This window comes from Dasypus novemcinctus, chromosome X, assembly GCF_030445035.2.
Source record: "Dasypus novemcinctus isolate mDasNov1 chromosome X, mDasNov1.1.hap2, whole genome shotgun sequence".
Classification (NCBI taxonomy): Eukaryota; Metazoa; Chordata; class Mammalia; order Cingulata; family Dasypodidae; genus Dasypus; species Dasypus novemcinctus.
Window position 1 is genome coordinate 34,271,366 of NC_080704.1, and position 27,717 is coordinate 34,299,082.

The window sequence follows — 27,717 nt, forward strand, 5'->3', positions numbered from 1 at the left end:
ACAGTGATACACAACGACAGTGTTATTTCACTGTCCATTTCAGTATTTGCCATTTCCAGTATTCCAGCTGCTATTTGGGGTATTATCTCTGCTGCTTAAGCCATCTCCTTGCCTTATGACCCCACTGACCAGTCTAGCTGAAAAACCCAGCCTACCTCAGTGCCCATCATCAGTTGCCAGTGGTAGTTATTTTTTTTTATCATATTTCCCAATTTTATTTTCTTCCTAACATGTTTCAGAACCTGATATGATTTATTTAGTTGGTCCTTTGATGGTTGTTGATTGTTTCTCCCCACCCACCACCACCAGTATAGAAGTCCCTTCAGGGTAAGAAATCTGTCACTCTGTATACCAGCAATTAGAACAATGAATGGCACTCAGTAGGTGCTCAAAAATATATTCTTTGGCCAGCTGCACCATTAGAGAGAGAGGCGAAGGATATGCGTCTTCTCTCATCATAGAGCAAGCATGGCCACACAGCCATTGCTGCACTGAGCCTGGATGGAGAGAAGTGAGCAGGCCCTGTAGGATCCAGAGCTTTTTGGGGCATATTTTGATTCCAAGAGTGCTACAGAAACTCTAGTAAGGTAATGAGAAAACTGGGCTAACAGTCAAAAGACCTGGCTTTGAGTTTGGGCTCTTCTACCTGAAAGATAGAGCACTGGACAAATCGTTTAACTTCAACCTTCTAATTGGTGAAATGGGGAAATACGTCTCTAAACTAGTATTTTTTAAATGTGTATTTTTTATGTATCTATACTTAAACTTACAAATCAACCAGCCAAACTTCTATAATATTACCGTTATATACAGCCAAAACAAAACATCTATCTACAAAAATTAATGAACAAATTAGAGTCAGTAAAACACAGAGCAGAAGGGGTAGAGAAAATCAATGAGGCAGTTCCTGATAGTTTAACCCTTCATCTTAACAATTCAGTTTTTTAGTAAGGGAAGCCTCCCAGTCCTATAAAATGAGTATTCCATCACACATCTTTTATACTTTCACTTCCTATTCTTGAGACTAGATCCTAAAAATATCCAAATATTATATCTAGTTTTTGATAGCCATGGATATCTTATCTTTTATGTTGTCCAAGGCAGCCAAGGTAATCTGGCCTATTTGAGTTTTTTTAACCTCTGATTTGACTCAAAACACACCCACTCCCACCCCACCCCCACAGTCACACAACAAAACCAGGATAAAGTCAGATTCACAGCTCTCAAGAAAATTCTGCAAGGAAGGAGGTAATGCAGACTCTGCCCAGATCAAGGTTGGATTATATACCCATCTTCACCCACATTGTCACACATCTTCAGGCTGTTCATTCATGGAGGAGTAATTTGGGAATAAACCCATGGTTTGTGTGGCACTAAAATACTTAACAGTTTATTGTATTACATTACGACTTTCCCAGCACTTCCCAAGGAGGACTCTAAATCACTGGCAGGAGGATTTTGCTGGAATTGGATCTGAGGCTGCAGGGATTCCTGATTGTTCCAGGCCTAGTCGTTCCAGGCTTGGTTATTCCAGGCTTGGGTGCACCAGACCTGGTACTCCAAGACTGGCTGTTCCAAGAATGGCTGCTCCAAGTCTGATTGTTCCAGGTCTGGTTGCTCCACATTGGAGCAGTGTTCACCAAGCACCCTGGGGATAGGAAGAGTAGAGTCCCAGGTATTCTGTAGGTGCTGAGCCCTTCTGGGTCACACACTGTTGCCACTCTTTGACCAGTTGGCATTTTTCTGTCACCTCTTACATTTCATTATCTGGTTCTCAGCTACCTGTTTGTAGCTGAAATTCAGAATGTTGGAAAGTTCTTGCATCTGCTGGAGGCTGAGGTATTTCTGTCTTTGAAATCTGTCATTGAGTATACACAGCTGGGTCTGAGAGAACACAGTACTGATCTTCTGTTTCTTGAGCCGGCCCTCGTCTTCCTTCTTTCCTGTGCTCTTCTCTACAGAAGCAGATAGTTTCACTTTTGGTGGAAAAGAATCAGGGCTATCCTGAATAAGCAGGTCCATGGAGGAAGGAAGAGGAGGGACTGTCTCTGACTGGTGTGTCTCAGCGGATGACACTTGCAGGAATGCATAATTTTCTTCGGGCTTATAAATCTCAGGTATTGGTGAGGACTCCCTAGAGTCAGATTCTTCCAGGGCATGGCAGGCTTTGGGGAGAAACTAGATCCACACTTACGTTATTAAGTAGAAGGAGGGGGGAAAGAATTGAAGACCTAGACTGTGAGAATGGCCAAATCAGGCTTAAAGACTATTTGAGTGGAAGATCTTCAAGAAATAGGAAGACCTACAGGTGTGTATGACTACAATGTGGACCACTGTCCATGTGCTGCAGTGGTTCTCCAGAATGTATTCACTGGGTGCAGTGGATGTGCCGCAACGAGGGAAGAATTTGTTGATGTGGGTGGGATGGGGGTTATATGGGGACCTCATATTTTTTGAATGTAACACTTAAAAGAAAATAAAGAAAAAAATGAAAAAAAAGATCTGATGAAGGGAGTCCTTCCACAGTAACAATAGCCAACAAGCCCAATGCAGCCTAAACAGTATTAACAAGTATATCTTTGTTCTGAATCATTCAAGGGCTTTTCCTCCCTCTCAATATGGCCATTTACAAAAATTTTCTGACACCTTTAAAGTTTTGAAAATTAACTTAAGTTTACACTCATTCACTTTCTAATGAGGTAACACTGAGCAAAGCATTTAATGTCTCTCTCATCTCTTCTCACTATGAAATCATAAAAAAAAATGCTATAAACTAATTTCAGTACATTCGTTCTAGCCCACATCCTTCAAGGGTTTTTCTACAACTCTTTTCATCTCATCAACTCTATTTTTAAAATCCTCGTAACTTAAACCCATTTGTTGTGACTTTAATCATTCATCCTCACACGTCTTTGATACATTTGACTTTGACTTTCAAAGGTTGTCTGAAATTGAAAGTGAAGTGCAGTGCTGAGAACCATGAACTTATATTGCCTATAATTCCCCTTTATTCCCAGAAGCAGAGTCTTCTGATTTTCTTACTTGTGTTTTTCTTGAAGTTGTAATCCTCTATTCACAACTCTGAAGGACTTTCTAGCTTCTTTGGATTGACTGAATCTAAGGAGAGATTGCCTGCTTGTCCTTCACCAGTGTTCATCCTTGGAAATGTCAGGAGAAAACTGACTTCATCTCTCCACTTTCCATTTTTTCCTCCCTTGAATAAATAGCTCGTGAGAAACAAAATCATCCAAACACTCCAATGCAGAGATTTGCACCAAGTAATGCTAGCCCAGTGGTTGCTACAGGATTAGTGAAGACATAACCTTCCAAGGCAGACACAGGCTTCTTCATTTGATTTCTTCCATGTCTTCAGACCACGGTGACAGCTAGACAAAAGGACACTCAGCAACTGCACCTGTCATGTGCTGAGTTTGTCCACAATGGCAATTTGGATATTTATACTGACTCATTGTGTGATGACCTTGGTCAGTTGGACACCTGCTGAACAGAATACATTATCAGTTCCAACTCAGGGTGGGAGTAATGCTATTCTGCCTGCCTGAATGCAACCTTCAACGTCAAAGTAGCGCAGTTTTCACTAAAGGATGTAGGAGTGGAGTACAGGTGGGGATAAAGCTAGGTGCAATTTAAAAACTGACCTTTGCACAGCAAGCCGATCCTGACGTGTGAAGGCATGATGCTCTGGCGTGTGATAGGAATTCTCAACCTGGGTTTAAAAGAGGTGGAAGGCCTCAGAATTCAGTTCCTTTCACAAACAGGTAACAGGGCTTAACATTAGCGTCTTCCTTATTTTTAAAGGTAAATATTGAGTTAACCCTATTGTAGAGGAACAGTGGCTGATAAAATTCAAAATATGGTCTCACTCTTTTCCCTTCCAAGAGCCAGAGGTTTTAAAGCTATATTTATGGAAGAATGAATAGATTTCAGCGGCTGACTCATGAAAACCCCTAAAGAAGTTTTAATTATTATTTTCCATCAGATGAGCTACAGAGGAAGTAATCAGCTGCCTTATAGGTCACATAGCGGCTGAACTGCAGCGATGACTTGTATGCTTCCTGTACTCCTTAAGTCTCTAAAATCAACTTTCAAATCAGCCATACAACCACTCTGTTCAAGGAAACTAATTCACCAAATCCATTTGTTTTACTGACTCTACCAATACTGAACCCATCTCTATATCTGGTGTTTGTCAAATTATCTAATTATTAAATTGACTGGTAGGTTTAAAAATTGCTGTACCAGCAGTGAGAAAACAGTTTCTTACACATCTAAGGATCTTATAGCTTCATTAGGCTGTTCAACCTTTACTCCTCCACATGACTGGGTGGATTTTAACAATCTTGCCAGCCCTGATGGTAAGAGCTCAAGTCCCTTCTGCCAAAGGTTAGCTCCCTGTCCTATTCACTCTGATTTCTAGTTTAATATTCTGCAAAATAAGGGTAAATATGTTTTCTGAGTTTATTTCACAAAGTTGGTGAGTGTATCAAACTATGATATATATATACACGCACACAGTAACAGTACCTCATGAGTGTGAGTTCTTAGAGATAGATTACAATTTATTTAAGTCGGAATCATTAGACCTTGTGAAATGATACATTGCCCAACTAAATCAAATTTGTGCATTTGAAATTATCTGTACACACACATATCAAATGTATTTGAATAAGGGATCATTATAGTGGATAATGTCATTTGAGCCTAGATTTAAATATATTTAACATTAGTAGTACCATAAACCTAATTGCTCTCTCTGAGCCCACAATGATACAAATATGAAGGACAAAAAATGGTGTGAATGAACATAGGTGAGTTTCTTTGCAGCAAAGTCAAAGACCAGTGATGAAGAAAATCAAGAACTTTATTTCCAAACTGATGCTTTTGGCATGATGAGTGCGGCTGGGATATTATAAAGAAACTGTTTTAGCTTGAGCTGCCTGAACTCAGGCCTGAGACAAGGACCGCAAGCATGTGCTTGGGAGGTGATCCCAGAAAGGGATGGTGAGGGTATAGGAAAAGTGATACTGGGAAGGAGGAAATGCCAAAATAAAGGTGCGTTGCTGAGACCCCTGCTGTGGGCAATAGGGACAATTCCACCAGGAGCCCTGGAGAAACATACCACATGCCTCCCAGAATTGTCCACCCAAAGGAGGCAGCAGCAGTATTTATTAACTCCCATCCCTCAAGGTGAGGGCTGCCACCAAGTTTCCACCAGTATCTACGGTATTGCAAAATAGTCAGCATGAAAATAGTCACAGCCTGCTTAAAACTGTCCACCCAGATGTGGGTGGAATCAGAGGCATGGGCAAAAAAGATACAAGGCAGGGAACCAACGGGACACATCTGATAGAGAAGCTCGTGGCTGATCACACTGAACTTGCTGCCGTGAGGCCAATCTCACCTGTTACAGAGAGATGGTTGAAGTGATACAATAACAACCTCAGAACTCCTATACTGAGCTTGTTCATCTTGAAAACCATGTTACCATTATGTTCCAAGAGTTCAGTTCTTTAGATATGTAAGTGTTGAGTGGGGGAAAGCAGGAACATTTGCCTAACATTGAAGAATAATTTTTCCCTAACTGAACTTTTATACAGCAGTATTCCCAGCCACTTTCTTGTAGACAGATGGTGAAAAAATAACAACGTTTTACCAGTAAAACAAAAGTTTAGCAGATAGCCACAACTTTTACAAAATTGCGGGTTATGGCAGTACTTGCAACTCTTCGGTATTTCGGAATACTTTGAGATTATCCATAAATTCTTGAGAGTTTTCAATCTGTTCAAAGGGGCTTAAACCAAACCAGAACTTTCAAAGGCCTCCTCCTGAGGCTTGAGGCATGGCTGGATCCAGGTACTCAAACTACATTACTAGGACACATTTCTTGAAGCCTTCTGACCCCTCATTCAAATGTGAGTTATCCTGGATCCATATTCTTCAACCCATACAGCTAACTCAGTAGCAAATTTTATCATCTTTGCTTTCAAAGTGTGTCTCAGGTCTACCACCTTCCCATCATCACCATCACAACCACTCAGACCCAAGCCACCATAATGTCTGACCTCTGCAATAACCTCCTCACTGGTCTCCTGCTTCCATTCTTGCTCTGCCAAAACTTAGTTCTCCGAAGTCAGAGTGATCCTGAAAGATCAGTGAGATTGTGGGTGTATACTGCTCAAAGCTTCCAATGCCCTATCCTTGAAAATTTTACAGATCTGGCCCTGACTGTCTCTCTAAGTCCTATCCATCACTCACTGGGCTATAACTACATGGCCTCTTTGATACTCTTCAAACCTGCAACCTCCCTTATCTGGACTGTCACACCTCCTGCAGCTAATCACATGATTTATTCTTTTCACTGCCATCAGGCCTTTGCTCAAATGTCATGTCCTCAGAGTGACACTCCCTGACCTCCCTGCCTAAATAGCACTTCCACCACTCTTTATCCTTGTTGCCTGCTTAACTTTCTTCTTGGCCCTTAGCATTATCTGTTGTATGTTCATTGGATTATTTGTTTATTGTTTGTCTCTCCCATGAGATTAAAGGCCAAGGCATTCACTGCTGTCCTCAGCATCTGGAGCAGTGCCCGGCACAAGGTAAATAATGAATAATGTGGACTGGTTATTCTCTAGATCTACTGCACCCAACTGCCATCCTGGAATTTCTTTTCTTTCTCCTGTTGACTGAGCAAGCCATTCCATGGATGGTTCCTTAATGAATTATCTGAACTACTACCCAGCAACACACTCCTGCCCTCCATGCCTGCCATCTCTGCCGGGGGAGCTTCTTGCAGGGCTCTGCCAGGTAAAAAAAACCAAAAAAACAAAAAACACAAGCCAACATTCTCAATAGCTTTTTCTGTGTGTTTTCTGGCTTATGTTTTCCTCTGCCCTGGCTAATCTATCAATGTAAACTTATCTTCTTTCTATTTTCCAAACATTTATCAAAATTTCCGTCCCATCGATCATTTACTTCTCAAAGCTGTAATGATTTATCCATCTATACCATTTACTTTGCTATTTCAATAGGATTTTGAGGGAATAGGTAAATGTATGTGTTCTACCTGCTATCTTGAGCCACAAGCTCCTGGTTGACAGTTTATCAAGCCGGATCCTATTATGCACCTTCACTGGAATAGTGAAGGCGTCCACCTACCACATGGGAGGTCCACGGTTCAAACTTCAGGCTCCCTTGACCCGTGTGGAGCTGGCCCATGCACAGTGCTGATGCTCGCAACGAGTGCCCTGCCATGCAGGGGTGTCCCCCGCATAGGGGAGCCCCACGTGCAAGGAGTGCACCCCGTGAGGAGAGCCGCCCAGCACGAAAGAAAGTGCAGCCTGCCCAGGAAGGGTGCCACCCACACGGAGAGCTGACACAGCAAGATGACACAACAAAAAGAGACGCAGATTCCCGGTGCGGCTGATAAGGATAAAAGCGGTCACAGAAGAACACACAGCGAATGGACACAGAGAGCAGACAACTGGGGGTGGGAGGGGGAAGGGGAGAGAACTAAATAAGTAAAAGAGTACTGTAATTTGGAGGAAGTAAAATCTATAGCCCAGGTTTATAAGAGCAGTTTCACCAGTAAAAGTAAACAAGCTGGTAGTGTTTGGACGTTACCATTCAGAAAAGCCTTGAAAAATTCCAGGAGAATATTCTCCAGGAGTTTTGCTTAGCCAAAGACTTTGTGTGTGTGTGTGCATGCAAGTGCATGTGTGTGTATGCTTTTTTTAATCAATTGCACAATATGAAGGAGCGTTCCAAGGACTTAGCCAAAAGCGTTGTGGAGCCCATAAGTTTCATAGTGTTGGAATGCGGGAAAGGGAAACTGCCAGTGCCACTTCTGAGACCTTCCTCCAGCTTGAGATCTAATGGATGGAAGTAAGAGGTGCGATTAGGGCACAGACCCGGAAGGTTGATTCCAAAAACATTCTGCAGCATTTGAGGTGGGCATTCCACACATAAGAATGTTACACACAAATGAGAAATTAAACATTTCATAACAATTCTGTTAAAAACCACCGAAACTAGAGCAATGCAGTGTAAATAAATACAATTTGCCTTATCTGTTGTAGTTAGAACTACTGTAGCTAGAGGGAGATAATGTGTATTATCAGCACACTTTCCGCAGATGAACTTTAATCTCATAATATATATCTCATTTTCAGACAGAAAGGGCCACTATAAATGGGTTTACCTTGTTTGTCATCTATTAAATGTTCATTTACCACTCTTAATTATGATTATACATTGGTTTGTTGTGTGTCCTTTTAAAGTAATTTGATTAAGGGCCAGTACAACATAGCCTTTCACATAGCAAGGTTATCAAGATCTATTAAAAGGGTAAATTGTATAATGTGTTGCCAAGCGCAAATCTTGGCTGTACTTTGTTAAAGTGAAGCACATTCGACTTTTCATTAGCACTCGATCAATTACTTATAATGTGAAGGAGATGGGCAAACAGTGGTTGAATACTTAGTCAAAATTCCCAATGTAGCCCTGGGAGCAAAGGGAAAAGAAGAAAAATGTTCCTTGATAATCATAAATAAGAGTATTTCCTTTAAAATGTCCTGAAATGGTTTTATAACAGATGCACTGACTGTGCACCAAGTCCTGGCTACACAAAGTGTGGTCCTCAGAGCAGTAACATCAGCCTCACCTGGGAGCTTCTTAGAAATGCAAACTCTCCTCACCCTAGACTTGCTGGATCACAATCTGCTTTGGAGCAAGAGCCTCAGATGATTTGTATGCACTTTTTTAAAAAGATTAATTTTATTTATTTTTTTCTCCTGCCTTCATTGTTTGAGCTCGATGTCTACTTGTTGTGTGCTCCCTCTGTCTGCTCGTCTTTGTTTTAGGAGGCATTGGGAACTGAACCCAGGACCCTCCATGTGGGAGGAAGGCACCTAATCGCTTGAGCCACCTCTGCTCCCTGCTTGTTGTGTCTCTCATTATGTTTCCTTGTTGTGCTATCTTGTTGCATCAGCTCTCTGTGCCGCCCTGTTACATCAGCTTGCTGTCTTACTCATCTTCATTAGGGGGCACCAGGAACTGAACCCTCCCATGTGGTAGGTGGGCACCCAACTGCTTGAGCCAAATCTGCTTCCCAGATTTGTATGCACTTTAAAGGTTAAGATCATTCTCTAAATCTCTGGTGCTCAAATTTGCCTGCACATTGGGATTAGCTGGGGAGTTTAAAAATTTACTGAGGCATGGATCCTACCCCCAGAGATTCTGATATAATTAGTATAGGATGTGGTGAGGGCATAGAGAGTTTCTGAAAACTCCCCCAATTAATTCTGATGACGAGCTCAGTTTGAGAATCATTGCTCTTAAAAATAAAACCTGGTAAGCGGATATGCCTCAAGCGGTTGAGCACCTTCTTCCCACATGGGAGGTCTTCAGTGCCTCCTAAAAACAAACATACAAAAAACCAAACAACAAGCAAACAAAAAAACCAACTCAGGGGAGCTGATGTGGCTCAGTGGTTGAGATCCGGCTTCCTACATAGGAGGTCCCAGTTCAATCCCTGGCCCCAGTACCTATAAAAAGAAAAATTAATAAAACCCAACATTATATTTTCTTGTGTAAAAACAATAAAAATAATAATAATGAGTAGTAACCACTTTGGTATAAGGAGGTCTTCAGAAAGCACAGATGAAAGCAAACATGGAAACTGTAATTAATGAAAATGTCATGTGCCATTATCACATTAATATGAATCAGTGAATCAGAGTATCAGAATGATAGGGGGATGGGACCGAAGTGGAAATGGGTAGGAGTTGAAACATGGGGTGAGACACAATAAGATAGACCTTGGGAAGTAATGAAATGCAGGGTCCTCAATAGTTACCGTACAGGGTTCAATTCATAAAACAATGTGGTTAGCAAGGACTCAGCATCAAATTCACTTTTAGAAAATTGAGACCACAAGAAACTACAAGTGATTCTTTTGTGCTCTCCTACCCCATTGAGGGCATTGATATAGCACATGGCACCTAAGGATGTCATAAGAAGACTGAGGAAATAGCAGATATGACCATGACCTTAGCTCCAATCCTCATGCTCTTGATTGTTTCATAGCACTGAAGTCCTCATTTTTCTCGCTGCCTCTCATCATTCCACCACCTCATCCATCTTCCTCATGTGGCCAGAGTGATGGTTCTGAAGCACAATTCTGATCCAATTACCCCGTTGCTTTAAAAATACTCTGAACATACCTCATTGTGTGCAACATAGTTTCTTTGGCATAATAGATTGGGGAAGGAACTAAGATTTATTGAGTATTAGTAAAACTTTTATACTTCAAACCAAATTTATGAAGTAAGTGTAATTATTTCCATTGTACAAGTAAAGAAACTAAAATTCTTTTTCAGGGGGAGAATATTTAATGGCAGAGACAAAATTACAATCCTGATCTGCCTGTAGCTTCACTACCCTCCCTAGCATGGTATACAAGATCCTTCATAATCTAACCTTTCTGGATCCATCTTCCAACTTTGCCCCCAAATTATAGGTGACTCCACAGACATTACACATCCCCCAAACGCATCATGCTTAAAAAATTAATTTCATTTCAGGCCTCTAAATTTCTGAAAAATTTTCTTGTTTATAGAATGTTTCTTCAGTGTAATCATAGTACTTTCTACATGCCATATTAGCTTTCTTTTTCTTGAAAGATTTTATTTATTTCTAACCTCTCCCCTCATTGTTTGTGCTTTCTGTCTGCTCTCTGTATCTGTTCATTGTGTGCTTGTCTTCTTTTTAGGAGGCAACAGAAACCAAACCCGGGACCTCCCATGCAGAAGGGAGGTGTCCAATCACTTGATCCACCTCTGCTCCCTGTTTGTTGTGTCTCTTTATTGCGTCATCTTGTTCCATCAGCTTGCCGTCAGGTTTTAAAATCAGGATCTATAGCATTCTTCTGGTTAATTCAAAAGAACAATCTTGATTCTATTTTCCAATCTCCAGTCAATTAACAGGCCATTTAAGGGGCCCAATGAATGTTTTTCTTTTCTGTCAACATTTGTCAAGTATAAACACAGTCAAGGAAGGTTAAACTCTGCTTACAAGTGCTGCTAAAAAAAAGTGGGGGAAAAGAAAAGGATTTTTCCTGCCAAATGTATGTCTTCTATATTTAACATGCCATTATCATGGAGACATTCACCCAAGAGTATGTTAGTGTGCTAATGTTAGACAATGAGGGTGTGTTTGCCATAAAACCCACATTTACTCATGCTCCATGCACATCCTTATATGCCATATTGCTTCTACAAACATGAGAATCATTTGACATATGATCTGATGATGTAGCAGTCATTCAGAAGATGAGTTAGAAAAGGCTTTTTGCCCAAAGATGAGCAGGTAACTCAAACAAGATAAATTAAAATATGTTTTATATCTGAATACTTTATTTAAATCTTCACTGATATAATTGAAACACTATGCATTTATAGATAGCTGAAATACCCAAGCTCTGTTGGCAATTGTATTTTTTATTGTATCCCTGTATGTTTGGCTTTTTGTGCATTATTGAACAATGAGAGTCTATTCATTCAACAGATTTTTATTGAGCACCTGGTATATTCAAGGTACTGTGATAAGGTAAACATTTTCTGTGTATTATTTCATTCAATTAAAGAGGTTCAAGAAACACTTCCTTTAAAAGTCATATTTAAATCAGGCCCTGAAAGGTACATGAGATTTACCAAGAGAAGAGAGCCTTTCAAGTAGAAGGTATAGTTGGGCCAAAACCCTCAGGTGGGAAGAATCTTGGTATGTTTAAGGAACTGTGAAGAGACAAGTAGATAGGACAGAGTAAGTAGGGCAAGATGACTATACCATAACCATTTACAGCCTCTGCCATATTTAATGGATGGTTTTGCCAAATATACAATTCTTAGTTGACTAGTTTTTGTTCCTTTCATCACTTTGAATATTCCATCCCATTGCCTTCTGGCCTCCATGGTTTCTGGTGAGAAATTGGAAATCTTGACCATTGTATAGGATGAGTTTTCAAGATTCTCTATTTTTCTTTAACTTTTTTGTCAAGGGAGTAAAGGGTTTATTGAGAAATGAGGGAAAAGAAAAAAGTACACACCCCATACATGGGTGTGGGTGTACTACAGGGTGAGGTGTGCCTTTTCTTTAACTTTTGACCACTTGATTTTGATGTGCCTTGGCATAAATCTCTTTGAGTCTGTTCTACTTGAAATTCATTAAGATTTCTTGGACGTGTATATTCGTGTCTTTCATTAAATAAAGAAGTTTTCAGCCATTCTTTCTTCTAATATTTTTCTGTCCCTTTATCTTTTTTCTCCTTTCCTTTTGGAACTCCCATTATGTTGGTGCACTTGATTGTGTCCCACAGGTCTCTTACGCTCTGTTCAATTTTCTTCATTCTTATATCTTTCTTCTTCTGAGATAATGATATCAATTAACTTATCTTCAATTCAAGTTAGCTAATTCTTCTACCTGCTCAGTTCTGCTGTTGAACCCTCTAGTGAATTTTTCATTTCAGCTATTCTACTTTTCAGATCCAGAATTTCTGTGTTTTTGTTGTTGTTGTTTTGTTGTTATCTATTCAGAGAGACAACATTCTCATGGTTTGCTTTAGTTCTTTGTAAATAGTTTCCTTTAGCTCTTTGAGCACATTTAAAATAGCTGATTTAAAATCTGTCTAGGGAAGCTTGGCCCAATGGATAGGGCATCCACCTACCACATGGGAGGTCCGCGGTTCAAACCCCAGGCTTCCTTGACGCATGTGGAGCTGGCCCATGCACAGTACTGATACACGCAAGGAGTTCCCTGCCATGCAGGGGTGTCACCCGTGTAGGGGAGCCCCATGAGCAAGGAGTGTGCCCCATAAGGAGAGCTGCCCAGCACAAAAGAAAGTGCAGCCTGACCAGGAATGGCCCCACACACACGGAGAGCTAACGCAGCAAGATGATGCAACAAAAGAGACTCAGTTTCCCAGTGCCACTGTTAAAAATACAAGTGGACATTAGAAGAATACACTGCGAATGGACACAGAGAGCAGACAATGGGGGGAGGGAATAAATAAATAAATAAATAAAAGTCTGAAGTCTAATACCTGGGATCTTCATTGAGAGTTTCTATTAATTTCATTTTTCCCTTTATATTGGCCATACATTATTGTACCTTTTCATGCATCATGGTTTTTCATTGAAAAATAGTCATTTCAGATATTATAATGTGGTAACTTTGGAAATCAGATTTTACTCTTTCCCCAGGGTTTGCTGGTGCCACTTGTTGTAGTTTCTGTTGTTTGTTTAGTGACTTTTCTGAACTAATTTTGTAAAATCTATGTTCTTTGTTATATATGGCCACTAAAGCCTCTGTTCTGTTGCCTTGGGGGTCAGCTAGTGATTCAATAGCAATTTCCTTAAATGCCAAGATTCTGCTATTTTTCTTGATTAAGGATCCCTCTGGTTGCTTTAAGCTTTTTATTAGATTCTACAGTTCTGAGAAAACTATACTGAATTTTTTTGCCAAGTTATGCATTGCTTCTGTGGAGGGATGGACTTTTGGAATTCCCTAAACCAACATTTTCATTGGTGTCACCTTGAATAGATTCTTTTAAACCTAGACAACTAAATCAGACAACCAAAGGATTTGTACAGAATAAAGGAGGCAGATATATCTATAGAGCCTTTAGCTAAGTGCAATACCGCCTTCTGAATATAATATTAGATTTCCAACTCCTTTGGCCTTCCTGGGCTTAAACATTTATAAGTCCTGTTCCCATGTCCCAAATCTGCACCATAATGGTTATTCCCTCAACTCAGCATTTTTTGAGGTACTGGAGATTGAATTCAGGACCTCATACATGTGAAGCAAATGCTCAACACTGAGCTACACTCACTCCACTCAACTCAGCATTTAAAATACCATCTTCAAATAATTCTAAGTCCTTTTCCAGTTGCTCTGAGTATTGTCCCATAGTCTAGATTTTTCTGGTCTTTCATTTGCTATGGGCATTCCCCTAGCCAGGGGTTTCAGGAAACAAGTATGGACTGTGGACTGGAGAGAGTTGGCTTATGGCATTAGGTCACAGAGTAACTCCAGTGTTTCTCAGATGAAGTTGAGTTCAGAAAGAGCATGAAGCAGTATGAAGAAGCAAACCCAAAACAGAGCCCTGTTAGAATGATGAAACTTAATTATAAACCAAAAGGAATCTCTAAGTGACTCAGGATTTCAAGTAAGGATGATTTGACAGATAAATGGCGATTCCTACAGCATAGGTAGGCAGATGAACAGAAACTTTCCTAATGACTAAAGAGGCAAGAGAGAGTAATGTTACAGAAAGAATGGTTGAGAAGAGGTTTCAAGAGGAGAGTGAGTAGCATTAGGGGGATAAGTCAGGCAATTAGTGAAACATTTCTTTGGTTTTAGCAACTGGAAGGTCATTGAGGACTTCTGCAAGAGCAATTTCCATAAAGAAGTGCTGTCAGAAGTCAGACTATAGTATGTTGAGAGAGAGAATTCATTGACTGTAGACCATTTTTTAACCATTTTTTGCTGTGAATAGAAGGAAAGTGAAATGGTGGTATTGCCTTGAGGAAAATTTTTGATGATTGTGTTTTCTTGTTTGTGCTTTTTGAATATGGATAGTACAAATAGCCTTTTGGCATACAAAGTAAATGAGCAAGATCGATTGATAACTCATTAATTAATTCATAATTAATGAAGCACGGTCACTGATGAAGACAGAAAGTATGAAATCCAAAACAGTAGGGCTTAGATTAGATCTGGGAAAGGGGAGAAACACCTCATAAACTGAAACTGAAGGGAAGAGGCTAGAATGATGTAGATGCAAAAGTGGATATATTTGTTGAGGAAGAATGACTGCGAAGTTGCGGGAGGTCATTCCTTTTGCATTCAATATGTTCTGTGGCAGTGGAGGAGAAGGATGGAATAAGTGGTACACCTTGTCAACCCACTTCAATTTGTTTATAGCAAATATGCCACACAGTTTAATTTCACATTTCCAAAAATGTAAACTAAAGCTGAACCCAGTTAAGGGAAAAATAATGGGTTCTTTTTATGTGATAGAAAGAAGATTCCAGTTCATCAGAAGAGACAAACCTTACCTTTACTGTGAACTTTGGAAGAATCTTACCTACATTAGGTATTTTTGGAGCTCTCCTTTGACTAAGGATGGGTCATAGGACTGTGATGGAGACATTCAAGCTGGCAGTGTATTGGCCTCAGAAACACCTGCCAGTAGGGCGTTAACCTTAGGACTGAGGTTCATGTATTGGTCAAGAGAAGGTTGGCAAAAATAGAGGGTTTGCTTGCTGGGAAACTTATCAAGGCAGTAGGATGCAGTTGGCACAGTAGTTGAATAGGAAAAATAATTATTTCCAGAAAGAAGCAAAAATCCAGTTAGCAGGACAAAGCTAGAATTAGAACTGGTTACCTGAGCTTGAGTATTTAAGTAGAGCCTATTAAATACTTTATGATCATAACCTAGTGTTTCTCAATCATGGCTACACATTGGAATCACCTGGGGAGCTTTAAAATCACTTGACCCTGAAGGATTTGATTTAATTTGCTTATGGAGGAGCATGGATATCAGGGTATTTAAAAAACCCCTTAGGTAACTCTAATAGGTAGCCAAATTGAGAACCAGAGCTCGAACCAGAATTTTTACCAGAGGTAGAAATGAGCCTGGAGGGACTCAGAGGGCCCTTAATGTCCTATAATACTGGATTGACAGAATAAAACTCATTTCATGGTTTCTATTCAACCCTCCCCCAATCTGAATATTCTCTGGTTTTCTTGATTTCTAATAATGTTGATATAAATCTCCTAAAGAGTTAGGATCAAAAATTTTAAGTTGTCTTTAAATTTCTATGATTACTCATCCCCCCTTCTGTATCCCTTACCCCCACAAACTATCATTTGACACATCTTCTTGAAACTATATCCAGAATATTTCTTCTTTCCATTCCCACTGTGACTTCCATTCTATCTACAACACAAAATATTTAAAACTAGATTACCTATTGTCTAAAGTATTTTAATAGTTCAACATCTGGCTGCCCTTCTGACCAGTATTTACCTTCCAAACAATTCTATATGCATTTTCCCATTACACTTGTCTTCTTACCACTCACTTCCTCAGCTAGCTGAGGAATCCTCAGCTTGACACTAAAGGCAATTGTAGTAGACTCAGCTGTTGCCCCTTCTCATATCAAGTGAGCTCACCAGAGTTCACTGGAAGCCAATTTTTCATCTCAAGCCCTTGTGTTTCTCATTTTTTATCTGAAGGATACCCCCAGCAACCTGGGAGCTTGGTTAGCTGCCTGCAGTGGCAACCCAGAAGTGTGGTGGTATACTAACCCTTATTCCTCAACCCTCAACCAATGGGGCATGAAGCTTCTCTGAAAAATACCACCTTTCCCCTCTGCCCATGGAATAATTCTGCACTATATTCCACATGGTTTTCCAGGGCATTCTCCCATGGAATTGGGCCACATTTTCCCAGAGAGGTAACCTGCTCATGGATACACTATTTATTTGCTTTTCTCCCTTCCCTGTCTCACGTCCTCATTTGTTCTTCCTGGGATTACATCCCAAAGTAACTACCTGTACCCAAGTCCTTGTCTCTGGATCAACCTTGATGGGAACCCAAATTAAAAGTGTCTTTCACCATATCTGATCCAAATCATCCTTAAAACCCACTCTATACCAAACGTGACTTGTAACTTCCAGAGGATTTTTCTCACCCCCATCTATTACTTACATCATTCCCGTCCTTAGAAAACCCTCCCTTCTCATATGCAGCCTCCATAAAATCATGTTTAGTGTTTCCAAGAGTAAAGAGATCATTGGGAAACTATGTAATCTCCCACAAATCTCTGTGTGTATGTGTTTGTATAAATATAAATACAATCATAATATAACTGTCCTCTTCAAACTGTGTATGCAGTTGCACTTTAAAACAAAGTTTTTCTTCACCAGTAAAACAAACAGATTTGAAAAACGATTTTTTAATGAAAAAATAATCAACCCCAAATCACTATTATCTAATGTTCTGCCGATCATAGACATGGCTTTTCAAAGAGGAAAAACAATCACAAAGATTACCATTATCAACAATAGACTTTATTGTTTTGGGGCCTCTAGCACTGTAAAACTTCATGTTTCTAAAATACATGCTGGGCGGCGGACTTGGCCCAGTGGTTAGGGCGTCCGTCTACCACATGGGAGGTCCACGGTTCAAACCCCAGACCTCCTTGACCTGTGTGCTACTGGCCCATGTGCAGTGCTGATATGTGCAAGGAGTGCCTGCCCTGCCACGCAGGGGTGTCCCCCGCGTAGGGGAGCCCCACGCGCGAGGAGTGAACCCCGTAAGGAGAGCCGCCCCGCGCGAAAGAAAGTGCAGCCTGCCCAGGAATGGTGCCACACACACAGAGAGCAGACACAACAAGATGACGCAACATAACAAAACTCAAATTTCCGTGCCTCTGACAACAGAAGTGGACAAAGAAGATGCAGCAAATAGACACAGAGAACAGACAACCGGGGTGGGGAGTAAGGGGAGAGAAATAAATAAATAAATAAATCTTTAAAAAAATAAAATAAAATACATGCTAAGTTATAGGTTGAATGTAGTTATTATAGCTTGATCATTTTAAATATGCTATGTAATAAGGATAAATATGTTTTTTCTAATTCTACAGTTGGGTTGATACTTTTATATTTAATAAATAGTAGCTTGCTAGAAAAATAAAAGATGACTAAGACATAATTTTAAAGTATTTAATAAAAGATAGAACATCATTTTACTAAACCTATGTGAAAACTCACTTTTCCTTTGAAGTAAAGTGCATGGAATTATCTTTTCAGATTGATTATACCCTCACCTTTGGGAAAGCTTAAAAATGACATACACACTTCCAGGTACAATTAAGATCAACATTTCTCTCTCTCATCCTATAATATACTCAATCTTTTTTTAAAATTTGATTTTATTTTTTAATTATCTTTTTTTAAAGTTAACAGATCACACAAAACGTTACACTACAAAACATAAGAGGTTCCCATATACCCCACTCTCCACCCCCTACCACCATCATTTTTTAATTGTATTTTTTTGAGATACATAGATCACAAAAAATGTTACAGTAAAAAATATAAGAGATTCCCATATACCCCACAACTCCCCCACCCCATTCCTCCCACATCAACCTCTTTCATCATTGTGGCACATTCATTGCATTTGGTGAATACATTTTGGAGCACTGCTGCGCCACTTGTATTATAGTTTACATTGTAGTTTACACTCTCCCCCAGTACATTCAGTGGGTTATGGCAGGATATATAACGTCCAGCATCTATCCCTGCAATATTTAGGACAACTCCAAGTCCCAAAAATTATATACTACTCTCAAAAATCTTTCAAATAACATTTAATCCAACAAATATTTATTGAGACTCATATATCCAAAACCTTGTGTTAAGCTGTGAATGGAGTAGAAATGTGAATAAAATGACATCATTGTCCTCAAGGAATTTGCAGGTGCCCTGGGCCAATTTATTTAAGACCACCTTTTGCATGAAACTCACTCTGTACTAATATGAAGGATTTAAAAACATATGGTGTAGCTGCTGAAGGTAAAACTCGATTAACCGTCCTGTTTTTGTCCTGTAAGAGTCAATGATCAAGACAGAAAAAAGTAGATACTGGGGATTTTAATTTCCTAGTCAGTTTTTAAAAGAGAATTTAAATTTAACCAAAAAAGTAAAAATTACTTTGTCCTTTTGCGTTTGAACTAAAGAGTACCTATTAACACTTAATGCCATTTAAAACTAAACAAGGCCTTTCAATTATGTATGATATTCAACAAACTGTTAGAATATACATGCTGAAGTTGTAAAAAAAACCTGTCTGGGACTAAGAAAAAGCAATTCTGCTATTAATCAGGGCGGGAGGATAGACACAGATAATGTTAGCTGCAAAATTAACAGCAAACACTGGCTCTCCCAAGGCCATGCAGGAGCTGTAAAATGCTGTAATGACCATCTCCCCAACCCTTGGCCCAATTTGAGTGTTTGCTGCTTTTTTACCGATGATGCCTCCATATCTGCCTTGCTATTCTCATCTATTACTGGAGATACCCAATTGCTAGATTGCCCATGCTTTATGACAGGGCCCAATTCCTAGCTAATCTTCATGTTTTCCAATCCCACCTCAGAAAGAGCAACAAGTCCAGAACTGATCCCCATTTCCTGAGACCCTACACGGATCCCTTCAACAGGAACCCTTACAAAAGATGCTTCCATCCTTCTTCATGTGGAGAGCAGTATTCCATGGTCCCCTTGAAGTACAACTGCCTCACTGAATTGGGACAATAAATCTGATTCTGTAATACTACAAGCTTTTATCTGGTGGTGTATTGGCTGATTGGTCTTTAACAACACATATGTTCATATTAAATGACAAATACTTAAAGAAAAACACCAATATATCTCAGCATAATTTTCATAGTTGACCTGGGAGGTAGAACCCTTGTTTAAGTTACTTGAAACCTTTGTGCAATCTCTCTTAGAATTACCTTCAGGGATAATGGTTCCCTCCCTCCTTCCCTTCATTCCTTCCTACCAGTTGATTTTGGTGGTAAATATACTGAAGATGCGTCTGAATTTTGGAACGAGTCTAATATTATTTGGAAACATACTTACCTTGTACCTTTCTTCCATCTCCATAGATATTTGTTTAAAACTCATTCTGAATAAGAAGAATGCTTTATGTACAGTTTTAAATATATTGACTCCATCCATTTTTCAAATGCAAAGATTACAAGATACAAATGCAACTTTGTATAGGCAGATACTGTTAAAGGCATAGAATTTTTATGGTAAAATGTGATAGTGTCTCCTTGTGCAGAGATAGTGTACTGTTGCCTATATTTTTCCCATCCACAAATATCTCCACATTGATGTTCCAAAATAGAAAATTTCAACCATTAAATATTTACTTATGTATATTCCATACACCATTTTTTCTCAAAAAAGGATTTGGGATGACTATCATTAGTTTAAATCATTTGGATTGCCCATTCTCCATGAGTGAGGTCTCCTTTGTAGATTTAAATCCATCCACTCTTGCCTTAAAAAGTATTTTTCACTACACTCAATCTTGGCAGTCTTCTAAAACTTTAGACTCCAAGATACCTGAGAGTCTCCAAGAGACTCACAGATCTTTTGTTAAACTTCAGACCTGTATTTTCAACCTCCCTCTGAGTACATCATAAATACCTCAAACTCGACCTATTTTACTTTCCAAGCCATTTCTATGTGGCTACCACCTCTTCCACTCTACTGAAGCTGCTTGGAAAAAGATCACCAATGCTCTCCAGGTAGAATAATTCAATTGTTATTCCCGCTTTTTGAATTACTTTTGACTTCCAGGCCTCTGTATTCTCTGTCTTCTTCTTCCCCTCAACAATTTTTCTCTTTTACTCACTTCTCTTTTCCAACTTGCCCCCTATGTCTAGTTATTCCTTCAGATTCTTTCCTAGTGCATTTAACAGCTGGGTAGCATCTACTGAGGGGAATTCACATGCCTGCAGTGGCAAAGGAGAAGCATATGTAATGGAAAGAAAGTTGTGTTTCAAGATATTGTGAAAGATGTAAGAGAATGGAGTTGGCATGATCCATAGTGAAGGGATGTAGAGACCCTATTCAGCTTCAGCTAAGTGGGAACACTTCTTGGACCAATTGCAATGACAAAGTCAGTATCTCCAATCCACAGCTTTTCCTGCACCACACTAAGTCATGGTTATTAAAAGAAAAACAACCAAATATATGATAATTTACTGTTTATTTGTGAGTTTGTGAGGGAAAAATTCATTTTTTCATCTCTGAATTTCCAACATCTAACACACAAATTGATCATTGTAAGAGCTCAAAAAATTTTTTAAAAAGCAAATGAATGCCTTAAAAGGCATCAGAATCCAGCTAAAGAGACATTTGTGATTTTCCTTCTACAGTCCTTAGAAGCTCAGAGGTGAGAGGAGAGAGATTAGGTAGTTGGGATATCCAATGGCTGATTACTTGAAAGAAGGGAATAATTGAATGTGAAGCTAGTAGAACCAAAGGGATTGTTTTTTAATAAGATGGGCTGGGTTCCAGTGATAGAAGAAAAAATAGATTTGGTAGAAGCATGGTTAGAATAAATGTGGAAGGAGAGCAGGCTGAGGTCAGGAAGAAAAATTTCAGATTATCCAATCTTGGATAATCTGTAGTTTTGCATGATGATGAACCTCAATTTGTGATTATTTCAGAATCAATCAAAGTTGTATGAAAACAAGGTAGAGCAAGGATATGTGAGCTAGAGGAATAGTGATAGGGTGCAGACAAAGGTGGGGAAGATCAATGTGATCCAAGTGCTAAAGAAATCAAAGAAAATGAAAGAAGTTTCTATCCCAGAGAAGTAGTATGGCACAGTGATTAAGAGGGAAAACTCTGAATTCAGAAGGAAGACTTGATTCAAACATCTTTTATTACAACCTATGTTACCTTGAACAAACTACTTGACATAAATGAGTTTAAATATCATACTGTTTATATGCACTTGTAGAGGTTTCTTACTGACTACTTGAGTTAAAAAAAAACTTCTAGAAATGAATGAAAAAATGCAGTCATCAACAAATGATTTGATACATGGTCAAAAACATCAGGTGATATTATCAAGACGATAGATCTCTGTCCTTTCTGTGTTTGAGAATAAAACATAATGATCGTCAAGAGAGACTAGCGATATGGAGGCACAGTAAGGAGCTCCTAGAGTCAGCTCCTGCAACAGGGCAATTAGTAAACACCCGGAACTATCCGGAAGTAGCCGAAGAACCTGTTTGGGGGCTCCAGGAGACCAGAAGAGCAACCAACAACATCCTTGAAGGAATGGAAGGAGGCGACTGCCCATCTGCAGAGAAGATTCATAAGTAGAGTGCTCCATGCCATGGAGGCCAGTGCCCATCCTCTACTGGAGGCACAAGCCACCTCTGGAGTTGTTTCACGGCTGGAATTGGAAGTTCCACTCCCAAAAACAGGGAAGGAAGAGATGGTTGGGCACCAACTTCAGCTACTGATGAGTAAATTCAGCAGGCTAAAGAATAATACTAAGAACAGCTAAAGTTTGAACCTGTCCAAGTCTGAAAAAGGCCAGTAGCTGCCATTTTCACTCTGCCTCCAGCATGAGGGGAAACCAGGTTGACTGAAAATCAGTGATGGTAGTAACTGGTTTCTTTCACCCAGATCGGCCTACAGCCCTAGCCTAGGCTTTGACCCCACCTCTGGCAGGGAGAAAACTGTTAGACCCTGCACCAGCTTATTCGGGTAACTTCAGTTACCTTTGGCTGACACAAACTGAATAATCGGAAGTCTATTGGGACAAATGCAGTCATCTTGGACCCACACTGCATAGATTGCTGCCCACACCTGCAGCTCCATTCCTGCCACAGGCAGTGGAGAAATGGGCATGAAGCATCATCATCAATCTGGGCAACTGCAGTCTAGGCCTGCACGACTTGGATTATTCCACACAGGTGTGACTCTGTCCCTACCCTTGGCAAAGGAGAAAGTTGGGAGAAGCTTCTTTGGTCCCTGGGGCAATGTAGGCAGCTTGAGCCTCCACGGATTATAGCACCAGCTACATATTTGGCTCCTAATGCACAACCAGCATGGGAGAAAGGTCAGGAAGCCCTAAACTAAAAAGAAAAACTGCACAAAATATAAATAATCTAGTAAGCCTGATGCCAAGACACCAACAAAAAATTTCAATCCACACCAAGAAATGGGAAGATATGGCCCAGTTAAAAGAACAAGATGAACCTCCAGATGACATATTGTTGAGACAAATAACCATAGATGTTCAAACAAACCTCCCCAATAAATTCAATGAGATGGCTAAAGAGATTAAGGATTTAAGAAGACATTATATGAGCACAAAGAATAACTTGAAAGCATACACAGAAAAACAGCAGATCTTAGATCTTAGGGGGATGAAAGGTACAATAAATGAAATTCAAAATACACTGGAATCATATTTGAGGAGGTAGAAGAAAGGATTGGTGTGCTTGAAGAAATGGCCTCTGAAAGTGAACATACAAAAGAACAGATGAAGAAAAGAATGGAAAAAAGTTGAACAAGGTCTCAGGGAACTAAATGACAGCAAGAGAGGTGCAAACATATATGTCATGGGTGTCCCAGAAGGAGAAGGGAAATGGGGCAGAAAGAATATTTGAAGAAATAATGGCAGAAAATTTCCCAATCCTATTGAAAAAATATAGATATCAATGTCCAAGAAACACAACATACTCCCATCTGAAAAAATCTGAACAGACCAACTCTGACACAAATACTAGTCAGAATGTCAAATGTCAAAGAAAAAGAGAGAATTCTGAGAGCAGAAAGAGAAAAGCAAAGCATAACACATAAGGGATACCCAATAAGATTAAGTGCTGATTTCTAACCACAAACCATGGAGGCAAGAAGACAGTGGTCTGATATATTTGAGATACTATAAGAGAAAAACTTCTAGCGAAGAATCTTTTATCCAACAAGATTGTCTTTCAAAACTGAGGGTGAGTTTAGAATATTCAGATAAACAGAAACTTAGAAAATTTCTAACAAAAAGACCAGATTTTCAGGAAATGCTAAAGGGTGTGCTAGAGCCTGAAAAGAAAAGACAGGAGAGAGAGGCCTGGAAGAGAGTCTAGAAATGAAGATTATATCAATAAAAGTAACTAAAAGTGTCAAAAGAGTGGTGAAAATAAATATGACAGATTAAACTCAAATAGCCAGGAATAAACTTAACCAATGATGTAAAGCACTAGTATTCAGAAAACTACAACTCAATGTTAGAAGAAATTTTAAAAAGACCTAAAGAATTGGAAGAACACTCCATGCTCATGGATTGGAAGACTAAATATCATTAAAATGTCAACTCTGGGAAGCAGCTGTGGCTCAACTGATAGAGCATCCACCTACCATATGGAGGGTCCAGGGTTCAATACCCAGGACCTCCTGACCCTTGTGGTGAGCTGGCCCATGCACAGTGCTGCTGTGCAAGGAGTGCTGTGCCATGCAAAGGTGTCTCCCATGTAGGGGTGCCCCATGTGCAAGGAGCACGCCTAGCAAGGAGAGCTGCCCCATGTGAAAAAAGCGCAGCCCCGCCCAGGAGTGGCACTGCACGCGCGAGAGCTGATGCAGCAAAATGATGCAACAACAACAGTAACAAAAAAAGAAACACAGTTTCCCGGTCCTGCATGACAAGAATGCAAGCAGACTCAGAAGAACACACGGTGAATGGACCCAGAGAGCAGACAACAGGTGTGGAAGGGGAGAGAAAAAATAAATAAATAAATAAATCTTTTAAAAAAAGTCAACTCTATTGAAATTGATTTACAGATTCAATGCAATCCCAATAAAAATTTCACCAGCTTATTTATTTATTTATTTCTGCCCCCTTGCAGCTAGCTTGCTGTCTGCTCTCTGTGTCCATTAGCTGTGCATTCTACTGTGTCTGCTTGTCTCCCTTTGTTGCATCTTCTTTGCTGCACCAGCTCTCCATGGGCACGGGCCGTCAGCTCTCCACAGGCATGAGACGTCAGCTCTCCACAAGTGTGGGCCAGCTTGCCTTCACAAGGAGGCCCTGGTACACCAACCCAGGGCCTCCCATATGGTGTACAGGAGCCCAATCAATTGAGCCACAGTTGCTTACTCCAACAGCATTTTTTAAATAAATTGAAAACATGATTATCAAATATATTTGGAAGGGTAATGGATCCTGAATAGCCAGAAACATCTTAAAAAGGAAAAGCAAAGTTGGAGGACTCTCATCACCAGACTTTAAATCATATTACCTAGCTACAGTGGTAAAAACAGCACGGTACTGGCTTAAAGACAGACACATAGACTAATGGGAACCCAATTAATGTTTCAGAAACAGACCCTTACGTGTATGGTCAAGTGATTTTTGACAAGCTTGTCAAACCTGCTCAACTTGGGCAGAAAAGGCCATTCAACAAATGGTGCTGAGAGAACTGAATATCCGTAGCCAAAAGAAGGAAAGAGGATCCTTATCTCACACCATATATAAAATTAACTCAAAATGGTTCAAACCTAAATATAAACGCAAGAACCATAAAGCTTCTGGAAGAAAATGTAGGAAAATATCTTCAATACCTGGTGGTAGGTGGTGGATTCTTAAAGAAGATTAAGAGGAGTGAGATGGACTACAGATTTTTAATATACGTAGAAGTTTTAATTAGCTTTACTGTAAAAGTGTGGAAATGCATAGAGTGGATGGTAACACATAGTGAGTAACAGCCAGTTTATAAATGGGGATGTGGCTGAAAATGGTCATTTTGGGATGTAAATGACAATGGACAGAACTAGAGAATAATCTAGGAACCGAATAGCACAGTAAACTCAGAGGTGGGTAAGAATTGTGGTTGATGGTACAAATGCAAGAGTGTCCTTTCTTAGCTAGAGCAAATGTACATCACTATTTGATCATATACAAATATGGGAAAATATGGTGGGAATGGGGAGAAGTATGGGAAAAAATACAACTGGAGTGACCTATGGACTGTGGTTAGCAGTAATAATGTAATATTCTTGCATCTATCTCAAAGATGTACAGTGTTGATAATGGGGCAGTATGGAAAATGTGTGTCAAATGTACACTATGGATGTGATAACAATCAGATGATACTATTTTATACTCCATAACCAATGTTCCACCTCAGTGTGGTGTGTGGTGTGTTGACAGAGGGATTTTGTTTGGGAATTCTGCACATGTGCATGATTGTTTTATAAATTTACAACTCCTGTCATAAAAATATATTTTAAAAATTATATTAGGGTGGGTTGGGGGAAAAATACACCAGATGTAAGATAAGGACTATAATTAGTAGTAAGATTTTGACAGTATTCTTTCATAATCTATAACAAATATCTCACTACAATGCAAAGTGTTGGTGGAGGGTCAATATAAGGGACCCCATATGATGTTATGCATGTTTGCTTTGTAAGTTCACAACTTTTACTATGCACATTGTTTATGTATGTTCACATATAAATGATATAAAGGTAATAATAATGATAGAGTGGGTTGGGGGAAAATACTTTGGTTAGTAGTAATTTTTGATGATGCTCTTTAATCATTAGTTAAAAAGGTTTAACAACAGTGGAAGTCATTGGTGGTAGGGTTAGGTATGAGAGTTCTGTATGATGTTATATATGTTTGTTTTGTAAGTTCACAACCTATTACTATACACTTATTGTTTATGTATTTTTATGTATAAGTGAGGTACTTTAATGAATTTTTAAAAAATATATAATCACCAATGTGGCCTACTCACCTTGGATAGGAACCAGCAGCCATCTATGTTTCTCTTTCTTGTCTGGATATATAATTTGCATTTGGAACTAAGAATAGCTAATATTCTGAGAGAAAAAAAATTTTGGAGGTAGAATATTTCCCAATACATATTTCTCAGGGAATGCTACTAAGCTAGGGTAAATTGAAGTTTTGTAGGACTTAAAGCTTTTAAAATGTGATGTGGGAATCTCTCTCTAAATAAAAAAGAATACAAAATTATGTGAACAATAATTGAAAGAGGGTTTGGAAGAAATCCATAATGTAAGGAGCTCTGAAGCTGAAGTTTCATTTTCATCATGGTAAATAAACTCCCTTTCCCAGGAAATCTGGGAAAAGCCAGTCTTTAGAACTGTGATCTTTCCATTTTTTACCCCTTTTAATTTATTTTGTTGTAATGGGATTTAACAGTTATTTTTACTTCCTTACCTCCACCATGTCCCGGAAATGTATGGCTATGACTCATGAGCCCATACTATTATGGCAATAAAAATTTAGGCTGAACTTTCTAAGTCAAACTCAGCACGTAAATGCATTACCTCCTCCCAATGTGAGACATGAGTCCCAGAGATGAGCCTCCCAGGCGCTGAGGGATTGCTACCAATCACCAGCTGGTGATGCAACTAGAAAAAGATCTTGAATAAAAGGAGGAAATGGTAAAGACAAATGAGTCTATATGGCTAAGAGACTTCAAAATGTGTCAGGAGGTCTTCAGAGGGATCACGCTTACATATGTCTCAGCAGGAACACAGGGACAGTCAAAGTAGATACAACCATAGGTACTGGTGCTCCTGAGGGCTACAAAGACACACAGGTTCTACAGTCATGGCAGATGGCTCTGGAGTTCAGAGCCTTTCCAGTGGGCCCAATTTTGGAATTTGTGCTCCTGAGTGTGATGGAGTTGGACTCAGATGTGACCTCTCTACACATGCCTCTTCTGTCACTTTTACTGAACCTGTGGTTGGTGTTTCAGTTTGTGTATGCTCAGGAGATGAATCTCTGGACTGTAGATGTGCCAGCTGTGCCATGAGCCTCAGCAGAGTTGCAACACCTATTCTCTGGTTCATTGGACTTACCCAAGTCAGCGAACAGGGAGGTGAGGATGGTCAACCACCACACCAGGGAACTGAGAGAATCTACAACTGCAAGCAGGAGAATCCCATCCATCAGCCATGTGAGATCTAAGCTCCCTGGTGATTCAGAGGTGGATTGGACATCACCATGCCAAGGTCCACAGGATGGATGAATAAAATATGAATTAGAGTGGACTTACTGGT

At 39.6% G+C, this 27,717-nt stretch overlaps 1 pseudogene; it reads right to left on the reverse strand.

Annotated features, from left to right (window-relative positions):
• Nucleotides 1-1,306: 1,306 nt before the first annotated feature.
• On the reverse strand, nucleotides 1,307-26,878 carry LOC101421195 (homeobox protein NANOG pseudogene; annotated as a pseudogene).
• Between the last annotated feature and the right edge of the window lie 839 nt (nucleotides 26,879-27,717).